At 38.4% G+C, this 18,874-nt stretch overlaps 1 protein-coding gene across 2 annotated transcripts in view; it reads left to right on the forward strand.

Moving 5' to 3' along the window:
- Positions 1–490: 490 nt before the first annotated feature.
- b3gat1a (beta-1,3-glucuronyltransferase 1 (glucuronosyltransferase P) a) overlaps positions 491–18,874 on the forward strand; it is a 173,182-nt gene continuing 154,798 nt past the window's right edge. For both annotated transcript variants that reach the window (XM_043676812.2, XM_043676811.2), the window contains exon 1: positions 491–720. The gene's annotated coding sequence lies outside the window, so the exon portion shown is untranslated. The remainder of the gene's footprint in view (positions 721–18,874) is intronic.

Genomic DNA, 18,874 nt, shown 5'->3' on the forward strand with positions numbered 1-18,874 from the left:
CTGCTACATTAAATATAAAATCTCTGTATTTGTGTAATATAGAACTCAACAAATTAAAGACAGCACATGCCAACATCATAGTACTTTGTGCATTTTCTTTTTGTTGATAATCATCATTTGGCTATTCCAGGGAAATAACAGCCAAAATGATGCAGCGTTCAATAAAGCTGCAGTATCAGACATTGTTGCTCCTACAAGAACGAAGCACATTTTGTGGATTTATATTGCAACTAGGTGAACTGTTTCCTGTTAGGTGGTAGGAACCATTCTTTCTCGGGGATAATTGAGAAAGACTTCACTGATTTGCATGCAGCTGTTATTGTGAGGGTACTAGCAGCCCACCCTGGATGCTTGTTTCCTTTGGTACAGACCATTCGCTGGATAAGTCCCATGCCCCCATGGGGGTGGGCTCTCGGGGTACCAGGACTGGTTTCTCTATTCAAAAACACACAGATGTTACTCCACGCTTCAGATCATTTCGCTGCTGCTGGGCAGTTTCATTCGCTGAGCTGGATTGAAGGAACTGTGGGGTGGCTGGGTTTATGTAGAGCGCTTTTTCATGGGCTGCATTAACTTGGGGGGACTGAAAGCAGCTGCAGGATTAGATACAGAGATGCTTTGAATTCTGCTTCTGTGCTTAAAGAAAGGGATTATGACTGAATGGAAGTCAGCTAACAGCATGTGGTGGGAATCTCAGACCATTCACTCTCCAGACCTGAGGTACCTTATTCTTTTTTCAAAGTCTCTATGATTTGTATACCGTTTATGAGTCTGCTTGTGCAGCTTTAGAACCGTGGTATTAGATGTTTAAGTAAGTCTTTCAGTCAAACGACTGCAGTATATATTGCCACGGATATATTGTATGTGTGTGAATGGAGCTCATCGCTAATCCTTAACTCTTTGAAGGGTTTATTTTCTTTCTAAGCAGCAAATGCACCTTCCTTTACATTGTACAAAATTAACTGTTTGTCAAATCATACTGGACAAAAACGGGAACAAGGAGCATTGCTCAGAGGTATCTTGATGAGAAGCTGATTTGGAATCATTGAGCACTATAATGCAAAATTCACATTTGCAGCTATTAAACTGTTAAAATATCTCTTCCCCCCCCCCCGCCCCCCACCACGTTTTTGATAAGGTGCTGAAGCAATTGCTACTGCCAGTATTCTTAGTTATCGCTCTGAATTGCAAAGTTGGAGTGTTCCGAGTATTCTGCTCCCGAGTGAACCGCAGTGTCTTGTTTGGAATGGACGGTAACAGTCTGAAAACAAGAGCTTTCTTTCAGTGTGAGAGCCTTTCTATTAGCTGATTTTAATGGGTAGCGAGGGATTTACCAAGGCTTCCTCGTGCTGAAACCACAGATACCCAGATCTCCCGCACCAAATATCTTGAGCATTTTTTTTCTTTCAAGTCTCCTTTACATAAAAGCTTTTCCCAGTAACGAGTGAAATGATTCGCATGAGGTTTAACCTTTTCAGCACCGTTTTTGTTTCCCCACCGCAACTTTCCAGAATAAATGTTGGATCAATTTGGAAGAAAAAAACTCTCTGCAGGCACAGGCCACTCAACTCTGTTTCTCTTAAGAGTGATGTGAAAACATACTGCTTTCAAAGGTTTGCCTGTATATTTTGATTCAACTCCCTGATTGAACAGCGAATGTGCCCAGTTGCTTTAATCTATCGGCATCATTACCAGATTAAAGCTGTGTTTGAGATACATTACAGTATGAGGTTGCAGAGCATCTGGATGAACTTAATTGCCAGTAGCCAGTACCCACAGTTATCAGCTAGTGACCCAGTATATGGCATTTTGCAGTCATTAAGGGCAGCTGTTATCCTATCCCAATTCATGGTTGGATATCCGTTGCCTGATTCCGGGATGCTGTTTGCTTTTACTTGCAATTTTCCGTCAATGCCTCACAATGGTTTCCTCTCATCTGTTTAAGAATCTACATATAGGGCACTTAAACTGCAAATGAGAAGTTGTATTTCCCCGCATTTCTTACGATATATTTTGTGCAACTCATTGCGAAGCCACTGAGTACGGTCTACAGTATATGAAAAAGATTTTTTTTGGCAGTGTGAAAATCAAACGAGCCCACAGTGCACTAACACAAATGTGTGCAAGGTTTCCTTCAAATGAAACTTGTGGAGTGAGTGGGCAAGTAAACGAGGAAAATGTATGGACAAAAATATCCATCAATATTTGATTCTATAGAAAAACAAATCTATTTGTTAAACTGTCCACTCACAGCAATAGTCACATTGTTGTTATTCAGTATATTATGCTCACTGTTTCTCAATTAGCATTTTGTAATCAACAAATAAACACCATATAAATCTATAATGTAAGTGTTTCAGGAGCTGTTGTTATGGGAGTTTATTTAAAAAGTGCAATAACACTCATCTGGTCATTCAGACCAGACTAGTCTATATTGCATAGCAAAAGTAGAAAAGGGTGAAATATGCAACTTATATGTCATTGGGTGAGCAGTTGTAAGCTTATTTAGATGCTTGGTTAGATCTACCTCTGTAATTGATAATAAAAATGGAACTATAACCAATAAAATGAAATTGAAGAGGTGCTATATTATGGTCTATCTTGAACAGAACTATGAGAGGGAATCTGGACCATTGCCAATTCTTGTCATTGTCAGGGGCTAAACTTCTTTCCAAGATATTGACACATGAAGATTAGTTCTGCTGATTTACTTTTTAATTTACCCAGCTAAGTATTTTACTAGTTGACAGAGAGCACTCATTGTCTTGCAATTAGGGCTCTCACACAGGAAAAGCTGACTGTGGTTTGATGATATTTTTCTATCCTTTTCAATAGAAATTGGATTGTATGAAAATCCCAGTATCAGGCACAACCTGTTATAAATGTTAAATATCGATGGCTGATTTGATGTCTTGAGTGAAGATTTATAAACAGAAAGAAATATCCAAGTAACCTCCAACCATGACTATTAAATCTATTATAATAGTATTGTGTCATTTACTCTAAGAACACACAACAAACGATTGGGTAAGCCACAAGTTACCACTAATCGGCTTGCTCTATTATTAAAAAGCTGCAACCTCAACTTCATCAGACAGCATATGGTGCAGTATTCTATGCAGCAGCTTATTAATACCAAAACTTATATTAGTTACTATGAATTGTTATTAATTTCGTCAAGTCATGTCTTAAACCTTCACTTGAAGAATATGCTATTGACTTCTCTTCAAACTTGACGCAGCATGTTTCCATTGATTTCCCATTTCACATTAACCCACTCCTAATGCAATCCCCTGTTTAGAGATCTCAGTATCCTGCTATTCTTTTTATCCTCAACAGATTTGAAAAGCAAGACATTCTTACCAGTTTTATTTTGCTCTTCCAGAGGGGGTGATATATGCTGGGATTCTAGACCCTTGGTGACGAGCACGTCTACCCCGACTATCTCATCCGACTGGCCTCCCTTCACATTTGAGCTGGCAAAATTGTAAATAACAGTGGTGCAACTGGACTGCTAGTACATCAGAGACCCCTTTTATACTGCACTCAGTAAGATTGATAGAGAGAGAAAATATCAGGCATGGTGTAAAACCCACTTGCAAGTCACTCTCATGTTCTTTAATTTTACCAGCTTTGGAAATATTACTAAATTGCTCAATTGCAGGATGTTCACAGTCCCAGACCAATTTACTACTAAGTCAACAGTGAGATATGCTCAAGTTTCAACGGGTTCACTGGATAGCGAAGAATTGCAGAAACCTGGCCAGTTTTACTCTCCGTGGACCAGAAATGTTGACGTGAATCAGTAAACCTTCATCATGCATAAATATTTAGCCACAGCCATTAACACTATCTGTGATGGGATATAGCTATCCTTTGTTAGCCAAATATTTAGCATTGTTTCTGGAAATATGGGATGAAATTAGAACATTTAAATTTTTGGGGGGGATGTGCATTTCATATCACTCCTTTGCCCTTAAGAAGATGGTGCTGAGCTACCTTTTAGAACAGCTGTGGTTGTTATGATTTAGAAATGCTCTCAGTGTCATGTTTGTTATAATTTTTTATGCCATTAGTTGTTTTTTATGACTTTGTTTCTTGAAACTAATAAAATAAGAAAATGTCTTTGGTTTCCTTAATCCAACATCTAACTTGTTTTCAGTAAGATTTCAAATGTCCCTGTTTTCCAAGTTATTCCATTGTGTAATTGGGTAAGCTCCCAGGATAGAATATGGTCCAAGCCTGGCTCCATTTGTTCTCAATTGATCATAGTGTACTCCATTCTTTATCCTCAGATTTTAAAAAAAATTGTACGTGGATTTGCAAACGAAAATTGTCCTTTGACACATGTATCAATCATGGAGATCTCTATCATTTGAACCCGGAGTTGGATGACAATTAAGAGTTTGAACCAGACAAACTGGAACTGACAATTCCAGTTTGAACCAGAAACTAAGCTAGGATGTTTCTTTACTCTGACCTCTGCTGTATAATGTCAAAAATGGAATATGTCACGTGTACCTACTGCTATGTTTGAACATCCCAACTGGTGCAAATGAACCAACCAAGCCAAACAAACTTTTTGACCCTCAGCAATCCAATTTTTGACTTCTGGTGAAGAGCTAGGTATTGGAGGTTTACTCGGCTGATACCTGGGATAGCAAGACTGTCCTCTGAGGACAGAGTAGTGTAATTGAGCCTAAATTCTCTGCAGCTTAGAAGGTGGAGAAGGAATCCGATTGAAATGTATAAAATTGCAAGATGGCTAGACAGATTAGATGCAGGGATGACATTTTGCCTGGAAATAAGCCAGACAGCCTCAGGATTTGGGATAGATCATTTGGGACTAAGCTATAGCAAGGTTGTTTTCATCAGTGAGTAGTGAACCTGTGGCATTCTCGACTGCAGAAGGTTGTGGATGCAAACTCATTAAATATATTCAAGAAAACAAGGTTTTTTTAGATCTTTTTAAGCACCTCAATGAGTATGGGGAGAAAGCAGGAATATAACATTGCAACTGAGCATCAGCCGTGATCACACTGAATTGTGGAGCAGGTTCAAAGGGATAAATGGCCTACTCTTGCTCCTAGTTGCTCTGTTTCCATCTGACAACAACCAATATTAAGCAAAGTGTCAATAATTATTTTTTGAATCTGTTTCTGATGGAACATGTGCAAATTAATGTATCCTTGTTATGGGACTTGATGCTGTCATGTCAGGTTAACCAATCCTGGTATTAGCGCAATTATCGGCCATCGTCATAAAAAACAGCATCTTCCTGCACATTATACCTGCAATTTTTATTGTGTGTCAGTGTGTGTTTTCCTTCAGTGTAGGCATTTCACAAATGGCTCCACCAATCCAGAGTGGCCGAATTCGTGGGGGATAGGAACAAGGAAAGGGTAGTATGTGTCACAGAGTTATCAAAATAAAGGTAAAACCAAGGGCAATGAGGAGTCAGTTTGTAAATTCAAGATCCAGCTTGTCATAGTGGAATTCTGATCCAGTAACTATGGACAAAATATATATGAGATCCTTGTCACATCCCCATTGCTCAGTAACTTTTGCTGCTCGGCATGTCAAACAGAGTGAACATCTACAGTCAGGGTAGCTGTATGCAGCTTCATTACCCGTATTTAAGGGAATTAAGTCAGAACAAGATTCTCATTCTTTATCAATATCCAACCAAATAAACGTGAAGGGATGATTCTTTGCTCAGTGGGGACTAGTTTTGATCATGCTTCCACCCATAATCAAATACCTTGGCACAGTTTGCATTTATATAGTGTTTGTAATTTGACACCAAGGCATATAAAGCGATATTAAGGCAAGTAAGAAAGATTTGCATTGATATAACATATTTTGTGACTTCAGGGGGTCCACAATCATTTTAAAGCAGATAAGTTACTTCTGAGTGTAGTAAATAGTGTAATTTAAGAAACTGGACAATAAATCTGCTCACACCAAGCTCTCAAAAACAGCAATATGCTAATAATTAGTTAATTTGATTTTTCAATGTTGATTGAGAGATAAATATTAGTCACAACACAAGGGATGACTGTCCTGCTCCTCTGCCGTTGGGATCTTTTGTGTTCACCTTAGAGATCAGATGGGATCTTTGTGAAACACTTCACTCTAAAGCTGGCATCCGTGACAGTGTGTCACTGGTGTCAGGCTAGAGTTTTGTGCTTAAGTCTCTGAAGTGAGACTTAATCCCACAATTTTCTGATTTATGGGTATGCATAGCACAAAGTGAAACATAAAAAGATAGGCTTTAAGGAACATTGCAAAGGAGGTAGAAAATTGGAGAGCTTGGGAAGGGAATTCCATCGTCGAGGACCTTGGCAGCTGAATGCATAGTCAATATCAGTGGACAAATTTAAATTGGGATTAAAAGGGCAGACATAGCACAGATATCTTGGAGAGTTGTAGAGCTGGAGGAGGAAGAGGAATACAGAGATAGGGGCTGGCAAGTCATAAGGATTGGAAATATGGATCAGAATTTCACAGTCAAGACATTGCAAACCAGAAGAGAGGATAGATGAATAGGATTCTGTGTATATTAGGATATGAGTGACAGTTTTGAATTAGCTTAAATTTAGGGTGGTCAGGGGCTTGGATGTTGGCCAGTAAAACATTAGAAAAGTCAAATCCATGGTGTGAATTTGCCTCCAACAGGTTGTTGCTACCTGATGTGGCAATGCTAATATTAGTTGCCATAATAAAGAATCAGGCCATGAAAATGGGTATTGAAGAACCTATCAAATATTTGTGAGAACTGACTTCAATGATCAAATATTCCTCAGGCACATGTCCATCCTATTAATAAGCTATTAGTTTGCAACAGAGGAACTACCAGTAGAGTGTCATGCTTCAAGTCATATGACATTTCAATTTGCTCAAGTCACAGCCATGATACAATGATGATATATTGCATGTTCCTTAAAGATATATTGACCATAAGACATAATGCAACATTCCCCTTTTTCCAGAGATAAAACTTATCCAAATTTGATATACATAGCTATACAATGACTTGTCAATTCAATAATTGTCCAAATAGAGAAAATATATATTAGAAAGCTACTATTTCAAACTTCAGTTTAATGATTTCAAGGTTTGACAACCCATCCCAATGTGGTGATCACATACCCCTCTGGAGAGATATAAATTGTTCTCATGAGGTACTGCATTTTGGAAAGTCAAATCAGGGCAGTACTAATACACTTAATGGTAAGGTTCTGGGTAGTGTTGCTGAACAAAGAGATCTCGGATTGCAGGTTCATAGTTCTTTGAAAGTGGAGTCGCAAGTAGATAGGATAGTGAAGAAGGTATTTGGTAGGCTCTCCTTTATTGGTCAGAGCATTGAATATCAGAGTTGGGAGGCCATGATGCAGCTGTACAAGACATTGGTGAGGCCACTTTTGCAATATTGTGCGATTCTAGTCTCCCTGCTATAGGAAGAATGTTGTGAAACTTGAAAGAGTGCAGAAAAGATTTACAGGAATGTTGCCGGGGTTAGACGATTTGAGGTATAAGAGGCTGAATAGGCTAGGGCTGTTTCCCTGGAGCATCGGAGGCTGCGGGGTAACCTTATGGAGGTTTATAAAATCATGAGGGGCATGGTTAGGGTAAATAGACAAGATCTTTTCCCTGGGGTGGGGGAGTTCAGAACTCGAGGACATAAGTTTCGGGTGAGAGGGGAAAGATTTGAAAAGGACCTAAGGGGCAACTTCTTCATACAAATGGTGGTGGGTGTATGGAATGAGAGGAAGTGGTAGAGGCTGGTAAAATTATAACATTTGAAAGGTGTCTGGATGGGTATATGATTAAGAAGGGTTTATTCTTCATTCGTAACAAAATGAAGCCTACTTAATTTATCAATTTGTGTTCACTACTTGTTCACTTGCTCTGATTTTGTACAAGTAACTTGTATCTATAATAAATATTGTGATACTTGATGTCTTTTCCTGTTGATTTTTGTTTGAAGTTGGGCCAAGTGTTGGCAAATGTGACTAATTTAGGATATCTGGTTGGCGCGAATGAGTTAGACTGAAGAGTCTTTATCCATGCTGTACATCTCTATGACTTTATGCTTCTTGAGTGACACTTCTGTCGTCTTGATGCTGGCTGCTATCACTCAACATCAGCAGATAATTAGAATGTTCTTCCACCTTCTCCTCATGCATGACAGGTGTGCTATACATCGATCTGAGCTGGACTCTGGTCCTTTGTAATGCAGCACCATGATCAGTGATAACTTTGTATGATTTGGGCTGATTGCGTATTTTAGAAACCTTTATGTTATTCAAACATATGTCTTTGTATTTATAATACAAACTTGCATCTTAGTACACAATTTTGGCAGTATTTTTTTAACCTGCTCACTCATCATTGTCTCTTTAATTCTCCTCTGTCTTTGAAAACAAGATGTCCTATGTCTCAGAATGTTTAGACAATTGGTTGGTGGGCAGGTCATTGGCAGTTGCCTTCTGTGTAGGAATTGTGCTGGTAATGGTTATCAATCCTACAGTGGTGCTGTATTAAAATATAGCAATGCAATGTGAAAATTTTGCTTGCTGCTCATTACTTGATATTCATTGATTTTGCAGTACCAATCATATTTTGCTAGATCGGTAAGTGTGGATGGGTCACTCCAGCGATGACCAGTAAAATGGGTCATTTCCCATTCAATATACATGTTTTGAAATTGATTGCCAGTGTACTTTTGGCCATTGTCAGGTGCTATTTGATCAAGAACACAGAATAAACGGAAAATAGCACTTCTCATATAAAATGTGATCATTGTGCTAAGTTGTTGAATAATGGGAAAAGTAATCCATCACAAGGATGTAATCTTCCATATGCATTGTGAATAGGTTTACCACTTTCATCCAAGGAATGGCTGGAACATTGTGTGGATGTAGAGGTTCTCTCTATTGCTGGAAATATTTGTCAAGCCTCACATATATTCACAGGTCATTAAATATCCTGATTCTCCCCCGGCCTTCTTGTGCATTCAATATCATGTGCCCCTTGTATAACATGAGAATAATATCTTTTTGTAAAGCTGTTAGTATTAGGACTTCTTTGCCCTTGAAAATGACTTGCTATGACATACAAAGCTTGTCTCTGTATAGTCAGAAAGAACAAATCTTCTCAGGTATTTCTTTAATAAGGTGAGACCATATTTGGATGGTCTTTTGCAACTCTTGTAGTTTATCTTCAGAAGGTGCCAATTGCAACTGTTCACAATGACTCTGGCCAATGTGTAAAAGATCAACCGTAAAAATCTCTTCAACATCATAGTCCAGAGAATAAACATGAAAATCATAAGGAATATCCAACTGGCTTTTGTGTAAATTGGGTAACCTGCTCAGTGTAACACCCTGGTACCTGGCTTATATGTCACTTCAAAGTCAATCCTTGGACCTTGATAAATAGATGCTGCAAATATGGTGATGCACTTATTAGCAGTTTGTAGCTTATCACTGCCAGTGGCTTATGATCTGTTCAACAGTACATTTATTGCCAAATAAGTATGTGTGAAACAGCTAGATGCCAAATACCAGAGGTCAAGTCTCTCACTATAATGGAACAGTTGGTTTGTGCAGGTGACAGGTATTCAAACCAAAGGCAATAGATTTTTCATCTTGCAAAGGATACACACTTAGGCCTTTTAGCAACATATCCACACCAAGAATTATGCATATCTTAGAATTGTGATATTATGGTAAGTAGATGTGGCTGACAGAACCTGCTTGAGGCAATCGAATGTGTATTAAGGATCATGCTCACAAACATAGTGGATGTTCTTCTTGAGCAAGTTTCTCAGCAGAGATACCTTGCCCATTAAGTCAGGAATCTAAGGTAATAGGAAATTTTAAAATGGAATGTAATGTCACAGATCCTCTTTGTCATCGTGGTTGACATTTTAAAAAATATCTCCAGTCTTTCCAGGATTGGAACAGTTGATCTGCCTGACATTGACCTGGCACTACACACTTCACACTGTTAAACCGATCCTTGTCAGTGTTCTACTATCATCCATAGGTGAAGGTTATGCTCAGGACCTGCCTTTACCTTACTCAAGACTACAGTATTGTCAGTTATACAAATGCAGCTAGGTATATTCTCATTAATTCCATCCCTGTATTGCTGACTGAGAACCCAAATGGTAATTTCTGGATAAAGTACTATACAAATAATTCCCTGATTTCTCTTGGTATTCTTCTGCCAAATGGACAGAAGACAGCCTATGCTTTACACCCAGCTTGGAGAGAATCTTGCTCCTAAAATTTAGGATTTAATTTTTCCAGCATCGGTATTTTGTGTGGGCACCTTTTTAAGTGAGAGGTTGAGGCATCTTAATTCTAGGCACACTCCAGAGTGTTATTTATCCTTAACACATATATAATAGAGCACTACCAATTGTGTGATTGTTGACCATCCAAATTATATCATTTCACTTCATCTTGTTCAGTTCCACTGTACACTATTCTTCCCTTGATGATCAGTAAATAGGATTGCATCATTTTTAAGATGTAATACTGTATCACCCTTAAAATTGTCAAATACATTTGGATACTGGTAAATTGAGATCATTGACTGATTCAATAGCATCATTTTTGTTTTGTTCTGCCACAGTGAGTATGTTTTGAATTTCATGAATTGTGACTATACTGAGATATGTGCATACTTGTAGTACAGCCTTTGCTGGACCCTTGATATCTACTAGGTAAAATAGTTTGAAAACCAAGATAAAGTTGCACAATGGCACTGTTGTGTGATTCTGCCAAAGCACTGAATTGGTAATCCCATTAAATGTTGTGAGATAATCTCTTGTTGGCTGCATCACTGAGTACCTTTGCTCAGGTACATGTCTTTTACAATGTACAGTGGTATTATGTTGGCACTAGTACCCGTGCTGATTTTAACTTTTAATGTGTACTGTCCTGTCTTTCAGGTCATAAAATATTAATGGATGTAAAAACTGCTGGTCACTTTATTACCAACAACATGGTGTGTGAGCTTAACAATATGATAAGCTTGGTCATCCTCTGAACGTTGCCTCTCATTTGGTTGACCCTATATGTCATTGATAGTTTTGCATTTGCAAATCCTCTTAACATTTTCTTGCTGCTAGTCTTGTGGTGTTCATCACCTGGCTTTTATTCTGGGATATGGCTTGGCCTGTAGAACCAGACTTCTTGCATGTGTGTGTCCAATGACCTTGTTGCCACACATTTAACAGACATCAAGAAACGCTGCACAGTTGTTGGGTACATGCAACAAAACCTTGCTCAGTTGCTAAGGCATCAGTCTGCCCAATATTTAATAAAATTAAATTTCTGTTTACTGGGTACTTATTGTTGGATAGGCAGACTAATAATTGAGGAGTTAAATGAGATACTGGTGAGGTATAGCTGGGTGTTGTCAATGTATGTGTAAAAACTGATGTGTCTTCAGATGATATTGTCAAAAGGCAGCATGACCTTGGTAGATTGAGGTCAAGGTTATATACTTGGATGAAACAGGAGGTAACAATTGTGGGAAGAGGTTCATGTTTGTCTAGCTGTGAAAGGACATATAACAAGGGACGTTGAATGAAACACCACTCAGCTGGACATTGGAGGAGCAGAAGGCACTGTAGTCAACTGGGTTAAAGACTGCAGACAGGATGAGATTGATGAGGAGCAATAGTTTCCCACAATCACATGGATGCCATTTGTAACTTTGTTAAGAGCTATTTTGGCAAGGAGAGAAACGATAGGAAGGATTCTAAAACAAAGAAAGAAAAGATATGTGCAATTTAGGAAGATGACAGCACATTCAAACCTAGAAATTATTGATGGCAAAATTAGTGGAAGAGTATACAATTGCTACTCTTGTTTTATTGTGACTATGTTGATACCTTCACTAATAACATACATTGACAATATTTCACTATCCAGCACACATGAAGAAGGGTGACAAGAATGAAGTGGCAGAGTTTGCTGACACCTTTGAAAGCAAATTCCAAGACAAGGATGGAAAGGGAAACAAAACTAGAAGTTAACCTTTAGTTTAACATTTCCATTGCTATTGTCCCTTCTCCAGGGACTTTTGCATGTTTTAAGCCATTTTTTAAGTTAAAAGGGGTAACTATTTGCAGGAATAATTGTAATTACCACCCTATAAATCTTTTCGATTTCTCTACAATTAGTCTTGATTGAGAATTATTGCTCTTTGTCATTTCCTGCCAAGAAAATATCATAACTAGTTCATCTATTTTTCAAAGCACTTCCTTAAATATTGTGCAACTAAAACTTAAAGATTCTGAAGTAAAATGTTTTAAATGTATAAATGTCTTAAACATCAAAATGCGTGAGCAGTGATGGTTCTGCACATAACAATATTGACAGATAACTGAGATTACTTGATAACATAACAATGTAGAACAAACCAGGCCTCATTGCAATGTTTCATTAGTTTTATATTGTTGGTGAGGAAAGATATTGCCAGCTATCTAATAAGACATATGGGAATACCCTAGTGGGAGTTTGAGCTGTATCTGAACTGAATAAATGACAATATAGAATTCAACCCAGTCTCATGTTCGCAAAAATAATGCATTGGAGTCTAGAATTCAATCTATGCAGAAAGCCTCAATTGACTGGAGGGAGCAGAGAGCTCACAGACTAACTGGTTGATGTGTGGAGTGTTTCGAAAGAGAGACCATGACAGCACCCAGTGATTCTTTCATTTTCACTTTCTAGAAATGAAGCAATAACTGAAACATCTTTTCTCTCTACTTGACATTAATTCTTTGTTTCAGCACTTAAACATTGTGCATTACTTTTGTCAATTCTGTTCCAAAACACGTACAGTTTATTATCTCAAAAGCTACAATTTTTAATGTAAAATTCATAAGTCCCTACAGTGCAGAAAGAGGCCATTTGGTCCATCAAGTCTACATTGATCTTCCAAAGAGCGTCCCATCCATACACCCCATAACCTTGCATTTACCATTGCTAAACCACCTAACTTGCACATCCCTGGACTGTATGGGGGCAAATTAGCATGGCCAATCCACCCTAACCTGCACATATTTGGGCTGTGGGAGGAAAGCAGAGGAGCTGGTGGAAACCCACACAGGTACGGGGAGAGTGTGCAAACTCCACACAGACAGTCACACAAGGCTGGAATTAAATCCAGGTTCCTAGCAATGTGAGGCAGCAGTGCTAACCACCTTGCCACCTTGCAACCTTTTTCTTTCTGTTTGTAATCCCTCCTGGATGCACCGAACAAATTCTGCCCTATCTAAGCCCCTGGCACTAAGGGAATCCCATTCATTACTGGGGAAAGTAAAATCACTCACTCCAACAACCCAGATGATTTTATATCTTTCCATGATCTGCTTACATATTTATTCCTCTAATTCTAGCTGGCTTTTGGGAGGCCTATAGGCCCAGAGATGGTACTTGAGACTCAACACCCTAAATTCCACTGAAGACCCTAGTTTTCACGACTTAACAGTGGCTTACAGTTAATAATTCAGTTGTTAAACTGTGTATAATGCAATACTTTGTGTTCTTAAACTTGGTAATAGATAACTGATGTAGTAGATAGTGGTAGAATGACAGCACGGTACCATCAGAGGTGACGGTAACATGAGATACAGTCAGGAGGGAGTTATACTGGAAGTCCTCAACAATGATTCCAAATCCAAAGTAATGTTCATGCCAAACAAGTGCAAAGCAAAGATTATCTCCAACGACAAAATCTTCTTTCTTCCCTAGACTTGCAATGGAATTACCATCCTTGAATTCCCCCATTTTCAACATTCTGGACTTACCATTGTTCAGAAGCTGAAATGGGCCAGTCATATGACAGTGTTTTTAAAAGAGCAGGTCAGAGACAGGGAATTCTTTGGTGAGGAATTGACTTCCTGACTCCTCAAAGCCTGTCTACCATCTACGAGACTCAAGCCAGCAGTATGATTGAATACTGTCCACTTGCCTGAATGAGTCGAATTCTAACTTAGAGGTTCAACACAATCCAAGATAAAATAGTCCCTTTGTCCTGTAGCCCATCCACCAACTCCATCATTAAATCTCTCTGCTAGTGGTGCATCGTGTACCATCTACAGCATGTACTGTGGTATATCACCAAAGCTCTTTCAATAAGTGCTTTCCAATCTTGCTACCTCTTCCACTTAGAAAGACAAAGGCAGCAGATGTATGCCAACACCACCACTTTTGAATTGGAAATATACCATCATTCTTTCATTATTTTCAGGTCACGATCCTGAAATTCCCCATTGGACAACACTGTAGGAACACTCTCACCACAGGGAGAGCAGCTAATGGCTCTTTACTATCTTCAGGATCATTAGCAATTGGCACTAAAAGTTGTCTCTGCGAGTGACATCCACAACAAATGAGAAAAGAGCCTAGTACAATGATGTGCGTGGGGTATATCAGTGCAATACAATGAAGGATGGGGATATAGCTGAGGAGTACATATCACACTGCTACAGTGAGGAGTTTGGGATATACCAGAATGTTACCTGGAGTAGTAGGATATAACTAGGTGATAAATCAAACTGTAACAATGAGGAGTGGAGAGGATTTTAGAGTATTGCAATGAAAAGGGTGTGGTATATGAGTGTAGTGCATATGAGGCTGTTATGGACCAAACCAAACTCCCTACAAATATATCAGAGAGATAGCCTAGACTCTAACTTTTATTCTATTTAAGTACAAGAGTAAGGTGCTGTGTTTCAGATACAATTTGATTGGTCACACTACTTGGCTTTAAGCAAAACGCACTTTATCCTTTCCTCAAATTAAAATGCAAACAGAAGAAAGAAGAATTGGTATAAATTTAACTCTTTTGGAAAACTAACAGAATATTAGATTAATTAACTACAAAACAGCAACTGTTCCAATATAGTAACATCCCATAAACATACCCTTGGCGAAGGAGAAGTCATTAAAACAGATTGCCTCACATGTGATTTTGGCAGCAGAAAGAGAAGCAAACGTTTAGCTGTAACATTGAAGAAAGATGTATCAGCTTCCACAGCCAACTTCAAAACCCTAGCAACTACTGAAAGGTAAACTGAAACCCTGGTTCTGTGGGACCCTGACTCCACCCATTCATGCTGCTTCTATTGTACCAACTTTTAAAAAAAATCCAATGCCTCACCAGCTGTTTATGTTATCGGATTGGAACAGACCACTCAGCAATTCTGTCTCAATTTCTCTTCATTAAAAAAGAGGATACAATGCTCTTTTTTAAAGCCATAGCCTTGTCATAAGGGGTATGGAGCATATCCATGTGTAATTGTGTGGAGTGCAGGGTATTATGCTGTGTTACAGTGAGGGTGTGCTAAATATCAGTGTGGTACAGTTAGCAATGTGTGAGGTAAATAACTCCCCTCTTTGGCTGAAGAATGGGGCAAAACTGCAGAAACTGTGGGAATTGTGGTTTAGGTGGTAGGAAGTGTCTGAAAAGTCATGGATTTAGGGTTCAGAGACCAGGCAAATGGATATTGCCTTGAGAACGTATGACAATTTGGATTAAATTACCCAGTGGATGCTTATTTTTCATTCACAGGAAAGTTTATAAACAGTAATGAACTATTTTTTTTATGAGACTAGATGGAAAGATAATTTTTAAAAGGTGCTAATGCAAACTATGGAAAAGGTTTGACTCCAAAGTTGGACTTCAAAATTATGCAAAATAAATGCAGCAGCAATTGGAAGGTCAGTAAGGAAGACACTCACAATTCATAACTCAGCACAGATTTAAGCAGGTGAAACATCCTTGATTTTATTAATGGTCTTCAAGTTGAATGATAATCTGACGAAAAGCCTGCTTGTCTTTCTTCAGGAGAACTGCTGGCAGACAAAGAGCAGCTCTGTCTTCCTTCTTCATTCTTTATGGTCACTTAGCAGACCTTTCCGTGACATGACTTTTCTCTAAACATTCCATACCTCCACCCTCCTGCCTGCCCACCCCAGCATTGCCACTTACCTCCATAGACACTCACACATATGTATGATGGTGTAGAAATGATTACAGCTGAGATCCTTGTGGGATGACTACAAATATCACTTCTTCAATCTTGAAATTATGATTACTTCAAAGCAGGCAGGTAGTGAAAAGCACTGCAAAATCACAAAACACATTATAGTCCTATTACTGTGAAACTCATATTGCCGTCACTCGATACAGAATAGAGAGAGCTTCTTCACATTATCCAGGGATGGTTATGTCTTTATGTAGAGTGTTCCTGTGAGTACCTAAATTGACAAAATAAGAATAAAACAGTCGTGAATGAGTGATTCATTTCCTTCCAATTAAGGAACAATCTGCAAATATTTTACAGTTTATATTTTATATATATATATATATATATATATATATATATAGGCAGGTAGGAAAAGACCTGCAATCCCTGTAAGCCTTGCGTACATGATAATATCAGTACTTTCACGGCTAAACTCTTCTTTCCCCCCCAGGGCCAATGTTCTAGATCATTCCTCACCAACTCCCTCAGCCTTACTTTCTCTTATTATACCTTCAGCAAGAGATTGAAAGAGTTTAAGGAGCTAGCAACAAATAAGGAATGCAAAGACTTAAATAGACTCAATGCCACCTTCCTAAGGTAATTAAAAATGAGTGATAAATGTGGAATTGGCAGCATCACCCAGTTCTTGAAATTAAATTTACAATGCAGCAGAACCCACTCTTTTATCACGACAAAATGCATTTCTTTCTGACGGCAGGCTGAATGCTCAGCAGACTGATCATACATCTTCATCTAAACCATCAAATGTTTCATAATCCTTCAGTTTGCTGCATTTGAAAGTAACATAAATTACTTAAATACAATTGACACTGTAATACTCCTCCAATAAATGAGCCAGAAACATATGAAAAATATTGCTTCCAGTAGCATTTCAGCTTCTTTGATGCCCTTGTAAGTTATGTAAGTTCTGTGTTATGTAAGACCACCTGTCGAGATCAGAGAAGTCATTAAGATGAAGGAGCTGCATTGCATTTTAATTGGCATTCATATACCAACTAGTTTTATGGTGTGCTTTACAATTTATTCTGGAGACATGAGTAATTTTAGGAAGGTTAGTTTAGGTCTTCTGTCCCTAATTGAGAATTTGCTGGTAAGTTTTTTTTTCTTAACTACTGCAGTCCATATAGCTAAGGTTCCCCACAATACTGTGAGGTAGGACATTCCTGATTTTTAACCTTGTGATAATGGAATAATGGTGATATATGTCAATGTCAGAAGGGTGTGTGCCTTAAATATGTTAGTATGGAACTTATATATGGTAGCACTCCATTTTTTGTTTCCTTTGTCCTTCCAGCATTATGGATGTCATGTGTTTGAAGAAGAATTGTGAACTTACTGTCATGTGACTGTTATCTGATCTCCATTAAAAACATTAGGGAAATTGTTCGTGCAGTAGCCAATTAAGTCTCAACTTATAAATTGTCCCAACATATGCAAGTGTCTGGCAACAAGATCAGGAGAGGATGCTGGATACCCACACGATGGAAAGAAATGGGAGCCTCTACGCCAGCCATAACTCCAGACTGCAATATTCAGGTAAAATACATGTTGCCACAGCAACTCAGGATCTTCTGAGGATGGTGTAGTGGAATATTTGGTTCAGTTAGTTGCAGAGCAGGTGTGGACTAGTTTGGCACCAACAGCACAGATTCAATTAGCTGATCTGTGTGGTATCCTACTAGTCATTAGCTGCCACTTGGAAAGGACCCATTTATTCCTGTTCTTTGTACCTGTTTATGAACCAATTCTCCATCTATGTCAGTATTCTACCTCAATCCCATGAGCTTTAAATTTACATGTTAGTTGTTATGTAAGATCTGATTATAAAGCCTTCTGAAAGTCCAAGTAAAGAACATCTACTGGATCCCCCTTATCAACTACAATCTTGAAAAATTTTAGTAGATTTGTCAAGAATGTTTTCCTTTTCATACATCCATGCTGACTCTGTCCAATCCTGTCACTGTTTTCCAAGTGCATTGCTATTTAATCTTTTATAATGGACTCTTGCATTTTCCCTATTACTGATGTCAGTCTAACCAGTTTTTAATTACCTGTTTTCTCTCTACCTCCTTTTTTAAATAGTGCGGATACATTAGCTCCCCTTCAATCTATAGGAACTGTTCCAGATTGTATAGAATCTTGAAAAGTGACCACCAATGTATTCATAATTTCCAGGCCCATTTCCTTAAATACTCTGGGTTGTAGATCATTAGGCCCTTGGGAGTTATTGGCCTTTTATTCCCATTAATATTTCCAATGCTACTTCCTTGCTAATATTGATTTCCTTCAGTTTCTCCCTCTTACAACTTCACCAATATTTTTGGGATGTTATCTGCATCTTCCTTTCTGAAGACAGAACCAAAGTATGTATTTAACTGTCCTGTCACCTCTTTGTTCTCCATTATGACCTCCTCTATTTGACCCCTATTGAGATGTTTGGAATCAGATTTCACCTTTTTTTAAAGATTAAATGTCAATCAGTAGGAATGCTAACACTGGAGTCAAATCTCAATGAAAAGATTAAAAATTTAACAAGTTGGAAGAGAGACGATTTATGGAGTTAGAAGGATTTTAGAGGGAGTGTTCCATGGATTGCACCTGAGATAGCTAAAGGTTTCACTCCTGTTGGTGAAACAGAGATGGAGGAACACACAGAAGACCAAGAGGTAAAGAGCTTTGCAGTGGAAGGATAGGTGAGGCTGTGGCAAACCTATGAAAGAGAAACACTCTAGAGCCTTGAGAATGAGCTAAAGAATTTTGACACTAAATTACTCTGAAGTGTATCATTGGCAA

The sequence above is a fragment of the Chiloscyllium plagiosum genome, unplaced genomic scaffold (genome assembly GCF_037043375.1).
Source record: "Chiloscyllium plagiosum isolate Xiang-an unplaced genomic scaffold, Cpla_swu_hap1 HiC_scaffold_29, whole genome shotgun sequence".
NCBI lineage: Eukaryota > Metazoa > Chordata > Chondrichthyes > Orectolobiformes > Hemiscylliidae > Chiloscyllium > Chiloscyllium plagiosum.